Source organism: Somniosus microcephalus, chromosome 13 (assembly GCF_052327205.1).
Source record: "Somniosus microcephalus isolate GS21.2 chromosome 13, FLI_Smic_1.0, whole genome shotgun sequence".
Taxonomy (NCBI): Eukaryota; Metazoa; Chordata; class Chondrichthyes; order Squaliformes; family Somniosidae; genus Somniosus; species Somniosus microcephalus.
The window spans coordinates 100424210-100438819 of NC_140999.1; positions in this window are offsets into that span (position 1 = coordinate 100424210).

Consider the following 14610-nt stretch of genomic DNA (forward strand, 5'->3'; position numbering starts at 1 on the left):
GAGAGCCACCACACAGGCACCCATCATTTTTCTGCAGCCAGTCGAGGGAAGACGGGAGGGGGAGGGACTGGGAGTCATGATCCCATACTCCCCGGTCTCGGTCTGTGCCAAGGTAATTTTATACATGAGGGGTACCCCGCCTCCACTAAAGGACAAGGGAACGGCTCGGGGCTGGTGGAGCAGGCTGGTCTGTAAATCCATTCTGCCTGTTTTAAAGTTTAAGACAATCAAAAGGGGGGTGGAAGGTACATTTACTGCCCGGATGGGAGGAGCAATACCAACTTGAATTTTGCGACCCATCATCGGCACGTGATCGTCAGCATTTTATTTAAGCATGTTGTTTCAAATGTTTAATGTTTTTTTGTATTTTGTGTTACAGCCCCAAGTTGAGCAGAGGCGTAGGATCCTCTCCGTGCTTGGGATCATTTTGTGACAATCCAAGTTGAGCAGAGGCGTAGGACCCTCTCCGTGCTTGGGATCATTTTTATTACATTTTGTAATAAGTTATAATGAAAAAGGTGTTTGTAAATTTGGATTACATTGTATAATTTTACAAGCGTGTAGGGGTATGAGACCCCTTATTGTAAACTGAAGTATCTGTAAGATGCCAACCGTACCATGGTATTTTTTCTTGAATTTAAGGGGAATAGACGGGATGGGGATCAGTGGCAGATAGCTATTAGGTAAATACAGGGGATGGTTGTTTGTGAGGGGTCAGAAATTATTGCTAATTTCTTCAAGAGGATACTACAAGCAAGCTGGAAGTATCCAAGGGCGGACTGTAAGAATTCGCAATAATTTACAGTTCTGAAGATTAATTTATTTGATTAAAGAATCCCTGGGCGTTGTGCTTTTAAATTTCCAGGGATGAAAATGGTTGTCACACCACATGGCTGAAGACAAAGGACTTGGAAAGCAGCTTTCTGTGTCTGGAAGTAAGGTTCAATGGAGCTGCCAATCAAAGGGGAGTCTCCACCCCCCCTGCAGCAGAACAATCGATGCCTGTTTACAAAACGTTCTACAATGTTGACTCTAAAATTGAGTGCTTGAAACTGCCAGCATGAACAAAGGAACTTTGTTTGCTAAGCACTCAAGACTGTCAATCAATTGTGGTTCCATTTGACCACAGGACAATGCCTTGTTTACAAAGCAATTGAATGCTATTAGCATTTGTTTGTATATCAAGTGGATACATCTAAACTGCAGAAGAGACTTTTGGATCTTGAATGGGAACCGTTTAAGAACTGAATGGGTTTAAATCACCTAGCATTCTGGACAATAGAGCAGTTGTATTTCCCTTTTGTTTCAGCCCAGGGAGCTCCGGAAGACACATTAACCCAGTCCAACCACTCTGAGTTAACCAATCACAGCTTTCTCTTGTGTATTGGACCCTTTGGGTGGGAATTTTGCACACAGCCCTTGCAAGGCAGAACGGCAGGGGGCTCACCAGGTATATAAGATAGCTGCTGAGAAGCTATCTTGGGACCAGAGGTGAGCAGGGTGTTCTGACTCCTCGGCAAGGCAACCTAGCAGGAGTTAGGGGGTGGTGATTTAAGGGTAATTGCTAAGATTGCTTAAGTAACATTGGAGCCATTTTATCCCACGTTTTCACCGTCTGCACCCCCCTGTTATATAGTTTTACTGTAATTACTGTGTTTGTGTGGTATAGTTTATTCTTTTGATTGTAGTTTATTTAGGTAATAAAACTTGATTTTTCTCTCATCCAAACCACTTGTCCATTTTAATATCATTAATTATAAGTTCCTCCACTCAGAACTGAAAGAGGGGTAGTGATTCGAAACCGCTGTTTGTAAATTGGTTTAGAGTGCAGCAGCAAAAAGGCTGCTGACCAGGTGAATTACCATAAACCAGGTAAAAGGTTGGAATTGGTCAGAGCTCAGAGGCAAAGGCTGCTGGCCAGGTAAATTACCATAAACCAGTTAAAAGATGCCCCCCTTACACGTCTCATCCAAAAGTTGCCACTTCTGACAGTGCAGCATTCTCTCTGTACTGCACTAGAATGTCAGCCGAGATTATGTGCTCAAGTCTCCAGAGTGGGATTTGAATCCACAACATTTTGACTGAGAGCTGAGAGTGCTACCCACTGAGTCAAGGGTCATAGCCATTGGTCCCCACCTCCCATCTCCCCATCCCCTGCTCACTCACTAAACACTTCCAACCTCCAATGGCCACCAACCTGCATTAGATCTGCAGACAAGATTCCTAACAACTGGAGGTCTTAGGGCAGGGGTAGGGGGAGTGCTGTCTATGAGGACAAATTGTCCAAAAGCAATTAAATCAACCAGGGATCGGTGAGGCTGCTTTTCGTCTCCAATAGCTCTTGAAGTTCTACATGACCTTAGGATCAATCTGAAGCATTGAATTGTTAGAGCTTAGATAAACCATAAATTTTATACAAACTATATAGGGATGGCAGCAGAAATGATGCAGAAAGGATTCTTTATAAGAACAATAAGAAATAAGAGCAGGAGTCGGCCATATGGCCCCTCAAGCCTGCTCCGCCATGCAATAAGATCATGGCTGATCATCGACCTCAACTCCACTTTCCCACCAGAACTCCATATCCCTTGCTTCCCCTAGAGTTCAAAAATCTACCTCTCTCAGCCTTGAATATACCCAAAGACTCAGCATTCACAGCCCTCTGGGGCAGAGAATTCCAAAGATTCACAACCCTCTGGGTGAAGAAATTCCTGCTCATCTCAGTCTTAAATGGCTGACCCCTTATCTTGAGACTATGCCCCCTAGTTCTAGACACTTCAGCCAGGGGAAACAACCTCTCAGCATCTACCCTGTCAATCCCCTTCAGAATCTTGTATGTTTCAATGAGATCACCTCTCATTCTTCTACACTCCAGAGTATAGGCCCATTCTACACAATCTCTCATCCTAGGACAGCCCTCTCATCCCAGGAATCAATCTAGTGAACCTTCGTTGCACCGCCTCAAAGGCAAGTATACCCTTCCTTAGATAAGAAGGCCAAACTGTGCACAGTACTCCGGTGTGGTCTCAACAAGGCCTTGTACAATTGTAGCAAGACTTCCTTACTCTTGTACTCCAACCCCCTTACAATAAAGGCCAACATGCCATTTGCCTTCCTTATTGCTTGCTGTACCTGCATGCTAGCTTTCTGTGTTTCTTGCACGAGGACACCCAAATCTCTCTGAGCACCAACATTTGAAAGTTTCTCACCATTTAATAAATATTCTGTTTTTCTATTCTTCCTACCAAAGTGAATAACCTCACATTTCCCTACATTATACTCCATCTGCCACCTTACTGTCCACTTACTTAGTCTGTCTATATCCCTTTGCAGACTCTATGGGCTGAATTTTCATTGAAGAGGCGTGTAGGAGACGGGACTACAACTTTTGGGGTTGTAGTCCTGCCTCCATCGAGTTGTGGCCAACCCATGCGACTTTCACTTGATTGACCTTGTTGAGTCCGCCCAGCGGGCTCAGCAGGCCAATTAAGGGCCAACTAGTAACAGGTGTCGTTACAGATTGACATTTCATCTGTCAAAAGCATTTGACAGATGAAATATCAGCGTTTGAAGCTGTCAAACACTGACAATCTGTACTCCAAGTTAATTCCTTCCTCTCAAGCTGATTTAGAGATCTCTGGAACAGAAAGCTGAATGCTGCAACTTTTGACAGCTTGCGGCCATTCTGCTTTCTGTGCCGGTGAGATGAGGGACTCCCGAGACCTGAAGGAAGGAAGGCTGTAAAGGTAAGTAAATGTAATTAAACTTCTTTAAACACTTTACACACACCAAACACACTTACCACTGCACACATGCACCCATCACTCACCTGAGTTGGAATAAACGGGTCGTTTTCCGAGGGGCAGGTGTAGTGTACGTACCCGTCTACCTTTAAGAGAACTATTGTATGTAACCGTTCACCTTTAAGAGAACTATTTTAGGTGTGGCACTACTTTGTTTGGCTTCTGTATACGGTAATACCGATGGTGACCACACCAGTATATAAGTGTTGTGCCAGGAGTTATTGGGCAGATTCGCCCTGACCTTCGAATAGTAAAGTCCTGTTTTAAGTTACTCTTGGAGTCTGTGTATTAATTAACTAAACAACCCACAGACTTTACAGTGGCGACGAGTCCGATCGTACCCTGCGGCAACAATACTTCCGAAGCAGTTAACGAGCGTCGAGAAGAGGCAACCGCCCTCGTCATTCTGCTGGGAGAAAACTCGAGTCTGCAGAGCTGGAAAGGAGGAAGAATTCAGAGACAAAGACTTCCATCAGCAACAGGTACTGACTGTCCCTTCTGCCACGGTGAGGAGTGAGCCGATCAGCACGAGAAGCAAGGCGGCCACGGTGACTGTGAGTAAGGGAAAAGTAAAAAGAATAACCGGAGGATAAGGGCGGTGCACTCGACCACGGTCGAGGGGGAAAGGAGCCGGACAGAAGCCGGGCCCAGAGGCGCTGAGACTGGGGCAGCGTGGAGCAAGGAAGCCACGGTACTAATAGGCTGGGGGACGCAACGGTGTCGTGAGACAGCTAGACCGCGTCCGGCAGGAAAAGCCGGGCAGCGACCGAAGCCACGAAGCGCTGCGACCGGGAGCGTAGGCACGGGAAGAGATAAACTCAGCCGCAGCCGGGGAGGGAAGCACCGGACTGCGAGACGGCTGGGAGAGGCGTTTGGGAGCCGAGCGAGCGGGAGAGGCAGAGCCGACCAAGGGAGACTGCGCGAGAGCCAGTCCAGCGGCTGAAACTGTTCTCCGTCAACGGGGTGTACCCAGCGCCGGTAGAGCCGAGAGAGCGGGAGAGAGACCGAGCCCGAGCAAGGGGAACTGAGCGAGAGCCAGCCCAGCGGCTGAACCTGTTCGCCGTCAACGGGTGTACCCAGTGCCGGTTGCCCTGCCGAGAAAAGGGAAAGCCCTGAAGCCGACGCGCAGGCTGTGAACCTGAAAGCCAGTGGCCGTCGCCTGTGGGGGAAAGTGTACCCCTCCCGCTAGGGAAGAAACGCGGGAAGCCGCCATTAGGCGGGGAAGAAGACAGAAGCGGGAAACCGCCATTGAAGTGGGCGGGGAGAGAAGATAAGCACGGGAAACCGCCATTTTCGCGGGAAAACCGCCATCTTAGAAAAAAAAATAAGTTAAAGAAATAATTCGGGGTGTTATCAGAAAGAGAGGAAGATGCCTAAGCGTGGTAACATCAACGATTTTAATGCCAAGGTAGAAGACTGGGCCATGTACGTGGAACGCATCGAGATCTATTGTGAGGCCAATAAAATAGAAGAAGATGACAAAGCTATAACCTTGCTAAACTCGATGGGCGCGAAGACATACGGGCTCTTGAAGCATCTACTATCACCAGCTAAACCGGCGGATCAGACTTTCGATGATATTGTGGCTGTTCTGAAGGATCACTTGAACCCCACACCGTTGATGTTGGCGGAACGATTCAAATTCTATGCGAGAACACAACGGAAAGACGAAAGCAACGCAGAATACTTGGTCGAACTGCGTAGACTAGCGAAATACTGCCAGTTTGGAGGGAATCTGACAGAGGCATTGCGAGATAAGTTCGTGTGCGGGTTGGCAAAGGAAGGAACGCAAAAGTGACTACTCGAAGAGAACGACCTTACACTTGACAGGGCTGTCCTTATTGCAGCATCGCACGAAGCCGCAGCGAAGGGAACTGCAGAAATGCAGCTAAAGACAGCAGCACTAAGTGTGGATCAAATTACCTCGACAACAACAAAATGCTATCGTTGTGGGAAGACAACACACGACCAGAACCAATGCTGGTTTAAGAACCAGGAATGTAGGAAATGTGGCAAACTGGGTCACATAGCTAAGGTATGCCGGTCAGGGAAGAAGACCAACAACCAAAGGACCAACAACCAAAGGAAGCCATCACAGGAAAAGTACAACAAGGTACACAAGGTGGCTGAGAAGAGTTCAGACGAACAGAATTCAGACTCAGACCCAAACAGCCAGGAGCTGGGTAGTCTGAGAATTCACAATGTGAGTAAGGAAGCTGACCTACAAACTATCTGGGTCATGCTAAAAATAGCTGGAATCCAAGTGAAAATGGAGTTGGACACTGGATCAGCTCTATCAGTCATAAATCGAAGGGATTACCACCGGCTATTCTCACATATACCCTTAAGAGATACCAAGTTCGTATTGCAGACATGCACGGGGCATAAAGTGTACCCCATGGGAAAGATAAGAGTCAAAGTGAGAGATAGGGGTAAAGAACACCCAAGAATGAACTTATACGTACTACATGAGGGAGGACCACCACTTCTAGGATGGGAGTGGATCAAGAAAATAGACATGGAATGGCACTATCTAAAAGCCATAACGAGTGAGGACTCGGTGCAGACAATCAGCTCAGATTCTGAAACGGATGACGATAAGACCAATCCAAATATGAAAGACATGGCAGAACACGAAAGACAAGATGTACAAGAACTCATAAAAATATTAAAGGAAACCCAAGACAAATATGGGGCGGCAATGACCGAGATTCAACAACTTGAAGAACAGATTCAACTGGGAATCCGTTCAGTGGAAGAAAAGGGAACTGTAAGAAACACAGAGACTGTAAGAATGGCCTCTGAACATGAGCTAGAGAGCATCAAGGCGCAACTTCTCCGCGCGCTGGAAGCCAAAGTACAAGAGGAAAAGAAGGTGAAAGCATTGGAGGAAAAGGTGGATGAAATGGAGAAGACTCTGACCCACAGTGTTCCCGTGGAAGAGTTAACGGTCAGCCAACTCCTTCATATGCTGAAGGACAAGACTCTACAATGGGAACAATCTGAACACGAGCTTCAATCTTCAAAGGGAAGGAGTTCGGAGCTCTCAAAAGTTATGGAAATAGCTGAGGTTGCAACACAGATTTTACAGGGATGCCAAAAGTACGCTGAATCACGTCAATGTGAACAGCAGAATGTTGAAACAGCTGCTTCAGTAGAAGGATTGAATAGCCTGATCAATCAATCCCCGAGGGAAGGGGAAGTATTGAAATCACAAACGAGGTCATTAGTGAAGGATTTGCAGGAAACCCAGGAAGAGCGGGATGAATATGAACGCATGAAGAAGTCTCTTCAGGAAAGATGTCTAGGGAGGGAACAACAGTCGGCTAACGTCCAGTTGGGTACGGAAGAAGTAGCAGGCCCTCTCGCTAGACTAGCTCAGGACGACACCGAATATTACCATGACCTGTTGAGTGACACGGAATATTACGATGACTTGGTCTGCCCAGCTTGTGATGAAAACTCCCAAAGTGCCGAAATCAGGATGAAGCACTTAAAGTCTAAGGAGCAGAGGGAGATGGTGGCGCTACAGCTGGCAGCGGATAAGGGAGCCCCGAGAGTCTCCAAGAAGCAGAAAAGAAAAAGACGAAGCAGAAGACGATAACCATCTAAATCATTATCACTTCTATCAGATCATGCACGTGGGCCCTACGAAGGGGGCCAAATCAGTTGGAAAGTAGGAAAAATTACCAAGGCAGTCCAGCTGTTTGTAAAAGTCAGCACTGCTGGTTCAGCAGGACGGAAGTTCAAGCTGTTAAGCCAAGGGAAAGACTATTGGATGAGCCACACTAGAAATGTGAACCGGCTACACCACAGAGATGTTGTTCGGACCGAGTCAAGACCAGAGACTGAATCTGTGAACTGTTCCCGCAGAGACTGAATCTGTGAACTGTTTCCCGCAGAGACTATATCTGTGAATTGTTTTACATGAAGTTGATTATATGTTATGTTTAATGGGGAATAAGTATGTTGTAAGCTAAAAAGGGAGGATTGTAGTGTATGTACCCGTCTACCTTTAAGAGAACTATTGTATGTAACCGTTCACCTTTAAGAGAACTATTTTAGGTGTGGCACTACTTTGTTTGGCTTCTGTATACGGTAATACCGACGGTGACCACACCAGTATATAAGTGTTGTGCCAGGAGTTATTGGGCAGATTCGCCCTGACCTTCGAATAGTAAAGTCCTGTTTTAAGTTACTCTTGGAGTCTGTGTATTAATTAACTAAACAACCCACAGACTTTACAGCAGGCAGTGACTAGTGGGGTACCGCAAGGATCGGTCCTAGGACCCCAGCTGTTCACAATATATATTAATGATCTGGACGAGGGAATTGGATGTAATATCTCCAAATTTGCAGACGACACAAAGCTGGGTGGGAGGGTATGCTGTGAGGAGGATGTCATGAAACTCCAGTACGATTTGGACAGGTTGGGTGATTGGGCAGAAACATGGCAAATGCACTATAATGTAGATAAATGTGAGGTTATCCACTTTGGTGGCAAAAACAGGAAGGCAGATTATTATTTGAATGGCAATAGATTGGGAGAAGGGGAAGTGCAAAGAGACCTGGGTGTTCTTGTGCACCAGTCGCTAAAGGTAAGCATGCAGGTGCAGCAGGCGGTTAAGAAGGCAAATGGTATGTTGGCCTTCGTAGCAAGAGGGTTCGAGTACAAGAACAAGGATGTTGTGCTGCAGTTGTACAGAGCCTTGGTGAGACCGCACCTTGAGTATTGTGTGCAGTTTTGGTCACCTTACCTGAGGAAGGACGTTCTTGCCATGGAGGGAGCGCAGCGAAGATTCACCAGGCTGATACCTGGGATGGCAGGAATGGCGTACGAGGAGAGATTGTGTCGATTGGGCTTATACTCACTGGAGTTTAGAAGATTGAGAGGGGATCTCATCGAAACCTATAAAATTCTGTCAGGTCTGGACAGACTAGATGCAGAAAGGATGTTTCTGATGGCCGGGGAGTCCAGAACCAGGGGTCATAGTCTAAGGATAAGGGGTAAGCCATTTAGGACTGAAATGAGGAGGAATTTCTTCACCCAGAGAGTGGTGAACCTGTGGAATTCTCTGCCACAGAGGGCGGTGGAGGCCAGTTCATTAAATATATTCAAGAAAGAGTTGGATATATTTCTTGAGGCGAAAGGGATATGGGGATATGGGGAGAAGGCAGGGACAGGGTACTGAATTTGGATGATCAGCCATGATCTCATTGAATGGCAGAGCAGGCTCGAAGGGCTGAATGGCCTACTCCTGCTCCTATCTTCTATGTTTCTATGTTTCTATGAACACCGGACATCTTGAACCCTCCAAGCCCTTCAGCCCGACAGTCCGCCTCGCTAAGTTGGCGTGGTTTGGCGCCGTTGGAAATCCCACACTTCAGCAATAAAAATAGGGATTAGGATAAAAGCTGCCTGTTAACTACTTGTTAACAGGCAGTTAATTGGCACTAATCCTCTTCCTGCCTCGGGGAGGCGGGTCCCAGCATAGGTCGGGTATCTGCCTCCTTTGAAACTGGCATGGAGGTGGGTTGGGGGTGGGATGGGTTTGTGCCCCCCGATTTTGAGATTTTAACCCCCCACATGCCTTCAATCCCGCCTCCACGGCCCAATGAAAATCCTGCCCTTTGTGTTCTCCTGACAGCTTACTGTCCCACCTAGCTTTGTATCATCAGCAAACTTGGATACATTACACTCGGTCCCTTTATCTAGGTCATTAATATAGATTGTAAATAGCTGAGGCCCCAACACTGATCCTTGCATTGATCATCTTTCCCTTACGCATGCATCTACAATGTGCTACCCCTGTGGCTTCAGCAGAGGTAGAGGCAGCCTGCTCACTTCCCTGCAGCGACTCATTAAGCACTTTTGCCAGACGTCCCCTGGGTCTTGGAGCCTGTGATGGCCCCAACAAAATCTGCTCCTCCTGCGACTGCGCAGGGGCAGACACGGCCATCGCAATCTGAGGAGGCATCTGAGGCTCTGACTGAGAGGGAGGCAATGGGGGAGAAGTGCGAATGCTTTGAGAGGAGCCCACACTTCCATGTCCTCTCTCACCATCATCCCTTTCATGGGCCACCCACACTTCCCTGTAGCAAGGAGCTGGAGAGTATTTGCTACACATCAGTGGGGCAATGAGGACCCAAATGTACATTTACATCACTCCTAGAGAGGAGGTCTATGAGCACCTGCCATCCATAGTGACTATGTGCTCCTGTGAGTGGCGCATTAGCTGCTCCATGCACGTAGCCATCCTTTCCATGGAGGAGCCCACAGTCGCCATCACCTGTGGCATGGTAATGCTCATGTTGGAGATGGACTCCTCGATTCTCTGCACATTTGCAGACATCGCATTCGCAAAACCTGTCAAAGCCTCCTGCACTTCTTGCTGCACTTCCAGGATCGCTCTCTTTCTGGATGGCCCCCGAGGCTCAGCGTAAGCAGGCAGCTGAGCAGAGCTGGGAGCGTCCTGTGCCCGCCGGAGGGCGTACAGAGGGTGTCATCTGAGAACCTGGGGGCAGCCCTCTGTCTCTGTGCAGTCATGTTTGCAAGTGTTTGGAGCACTCAATTGCTGCAGTACAGTGCCTGCACTATCCTAAATGAACATTCAACTGCAATGTGGCCATGGCTCCTTTAAATATCCTGGCTGAAAACGCATCATCGATGACGTCATTAGACCCACACCATTTAATAGGGCCAGGTAACACGCAGAGCTACCTTCATTGGTGCCATTAACGAAAAGTTGATCTCAGGAGTGGAATGGAGTTAGCAGCGGGGTCGCGACCTGCCACGGCGACTGCCCACACCTGACCCCCTCAGGTACAGAAAATTCCAGCCAGTGTTTATGCTCCACACAAGCCTCCTCCCACCTTACTTCATCTCACTCTATCAGTATACCCTTCTATTCTTTTCTCCCTCATGTGCTTATCTAGCTTCCCTTTAAATGCTTCTGTGCTATTCACCTCAACCCACTCCCTGTGGTAGTGAGTTCCACATTCTCACCACTCTCTGGATGAAAAAGTTTCTCTTGAATTCTTTATTGGATTTATTAGTGACTATCTTATATTTATGGCCCCTAGTTTTGGATTCCCCCATAAGTGAAAACATCTTCTCTGCATCTACCCTATCAAACCACTTCATAATTTTAAAGACCTCTATCGGTTCACCCCTCAGCCTTCTCTTTTCTAGAGAAAAGAGCCCCAGCCTGTTCATCCTTCCCTGATAGTTACAACCTCTCAGTTCTGGTTTCATTCTTGTAAATATTTTTTGCACCTTCTCCAGTGCCTCTATATCCTTTTTGTAATATGGGGACCAGAACTGTGCACACTACTCTAACCAAGGTCTATACAAGTTCAACATAACTTCCCTGCTTTTCAATTCTATTCCTCTAGAAATGAACCGCAGTGCTTTGTTTGCATTTTTTATGATGTTGTTAACCTGCATTGGTACTGTTAATGATTTGAGAATGTTTACCCCTCGATCTCTTTGAACCTCTACAGCATTTAGACTCTTATTTTCCAAGGAGTATGTGGCCTGCTTCTTCCTCCTACTAAAATACACCACCTTACACTATACTATATTCAAATTTATTTGCCATTTACATGCCCATTGTGCAAGTTTATTTAACGTCTACATTTAAAACAGTGCAATCAGCAGCCCTTCAATTACCGTCTGTATCTGGCTGTCAGGGGGTCTGGGACAGAGACAGATGTGACTATGAGCGAGTTTGGTCTTGTGAATGGGCACCAGTTGGGGATGATTGTGGGCCCTTGTTGTAATGATTCTCAAATCACCAATTAGCACAAAGTAACTAATGAGTGAAACTAACTGAACCCCGGCAAGATCGCATGAAGTTTCTACAATGATTTGGCAGCAATCTATAGCCTCTTGTTTCCTGGCATTTTTATGTGTTTTAGCACATTAACAAATCTGTCAGCATTATCTTGTAATAGCTTGACTGTTGTGAATTAACAGTTTGCAATTGCAAGATTTCTGTGGAGGAAATAACTTATGTGTTTCTGCTACCACAAGCCAAGCCATCTTCTGTATGAATATATTAATCAAAGCAACTTTCATTAACAGAAATCCCAGCACCCATGCCAGCTGCATACAGTTGGTATCGTTCCTCAGCATCATTGACATTACACTATCAGTATTGAGAAAAGAGGAAAAGGGCACATGGCACCGAAGTGATAAACAAGTTGCTAGTTAAATAACCCTCTCAAATTTTACAAATAAATTCGGGTGTTCCACAGATTAAAGTGCAGTTAACTATACCAGAGTACCCCAAAATTCCACGGGTACTGATCTCAGTGGTTGTGGCAAGATTGCTCCTGCCGACGCCCTCTGACCCTAACAACTGCCAGAGTTCATAGGTCCAGTAGGAGGGCATCTCATTGACATGGAGCTGGCAGACACACATACCTCTTCTTCAGCGCCAGCGGAAATTTCTTGAGCTGCCTGCCCACGGCGAGGGTGTATTGCCCAGACACCCTGTAGGGTTCTCAAAATTCCCGCATTCCCCAAAATTATGGATCAAGGGATTCTGTTTGGACAAGTTATTAAAAACAGGGTACACAAAATGGCTTCTCCAACCTCGTGACCAAAACCGACAGGATTTTTAAAGCAAGGCCCTGATGACAGGCAGGCCCGGAGACAAAACTTAAAATGCAGGAATCTGTGAAAGGACTCTGTGGGGCCAGACAGCCAAAGCAAACAAAGAATATGCATTCATTCGCCTTGAAACAGATCAAGCTAGAATGGGCCTAAAATCGAGGCCATTAGGTTTCTGCATATTTAATTGGTAACAGCTCACAGTAGCCATCAAGTCAGGATGGGGACTGTTAAGTATGTGTATTGTATTGAACAATTAACACAAAGGCTTAAACGTATAACTCAAACAGGTCTTTACTGGTTGGAGGTAGGGACTACACGTAGGCCTTTACTTCATGCCCACAGGCGGGAACTGAGGGGGATCAGTACCCACAGTACTATTTATACCCCTATGGCCAGGAGTGGTACTGCGTATCACTACGCCCAACAAGTAGTGCAGTCCTGTCCATAGGTTCAAAGTAACACACATATTACATACACAACATTCCTCCCTTCCTAGCTTTACAGTCATCTCCCCATTTAACATAACGTAATAACATATATACATATATAACTTCAGGTTTACATAACAGAATAACATAGATACATAGATAACTTCATGTCAAAACAGATCACAGATTCAGTCTCTGCGGAAAACAGTTCACAGATTCAATCTCTGTGGTGGAGTCGGTTCACGTTGCTGGAGTGACTCATTCAATAGTCCTTCCATGGATTTAACAGTTTGAACTTCCGAACTGAATTGGCTCCGTTCGGAGGGACCACGTGTGTGATCTGGTAGAGGTAATAATGGTTCAGATGGGTCATCTTCTGTTTCGACTTTTCCTTTTCTGCTTCTTGGAGACTCTCTGGGCTCCACTGTTAGCTGCCAGCTGCATGCGCAGTTCCTCCTTCTCTCCCTCCTTTTTCCGTAGTAGAGCCACCTTCTCCCGATGTTCCGTAGACTTTCGGTGCTCCTCCATGATTTCTGTATGGTGGGAGTCGAAGTTACAAGTTGGGCAGGACAGGACATAGTAATATTCGGTGTCGTCCTGATCTAGGCCAGCGAGAGGGTCTTCTATTTCCTCCATACCCAGCTGGGCGTTAGCCAGCTTTTGTTCCAAGTCCAGACATCTTTCCTGAAGAGACTTCTTCATGCGTACCTCTTCATCCAGCTTTTTCTGGGCTTTCAGCAAGTCGTTTACTAATGACCTCATTTGAGATTTTACTACTTCAACTTCTTTTGGAGATTGATTGATCGGACTATTCAATCCCTCTACCGGAGCAGCTGTTTCAGCGGTCTGTTGTTCTACGTTGACGTGAGTCAGCGTACTTTTGGCATCCAAGGGCTGCTCTGTTGCAGTCATCTCAGTCTGTGTTGCCACCTCAGCTCTTCCAATAACCTTTGAGAGCTCCGAACCCCTTTCGTTTGAATATTGAAGTTCGTGTTCAAGTTTTTCCCATTTCAGAGTCCTGTCCTTCAGCATATGCAGGAGTTGGCTGACCGTTAACTCCTCTGACATCAGACGTTTTGTGTGCTCCTGCTCCATTTTCTCCATCAGCTGCTTCTGTTGTCTTTCCAGATTCTCCAACTCTATATCAAAGAACTCTTTAGTTGCATTCAACTCTTGCTCAAAACGGCGAAGCATTTGTTCTAATTGCTGTTGTAGTTTGAAATGGAGTTGAGTTCGAGCCCGGTGTCCCTCAGAAATGGGCACATCAGTAGACTTGCCAGACTCAGAATCCACAGTTAAACTATGTTGTTGTTGCTCAGTGGAATTCTGTGCTGAAACTTTGTCTTTTGCACCTGAGTTGGGCTTACCATCATCCGTTCCAGAGTCTGGGCCGACTATCTTCACCGAGTTCTCACTCGTTATTGTTTGTAGGAAATGCCAGTCCATATTCATTTTCCTAATCCACTCCCGTCCTAGTAGTGGAGGACCTCCTTCAGATATCACATATAAGTCCATTATTTGACTGTCTTCGCCCTTGTGGACCACTGCAACCTCTATTTTCCCGATGGGGTACACTCTTTGCCCCGTGTATGTTTTCAATATAATCCCCGTATCCTGTAGGGGAATATGTTGGAATAACTTTCCGTAATCTTTCTTATTTATGACCGTCAATGCCGATCCAGTGTCCAATTCCAGTTTTACTTGGACTCCTTCTATCTGAAGAGTAACCCAAATTGTCTGGAGGTCTGCACCCTTACCA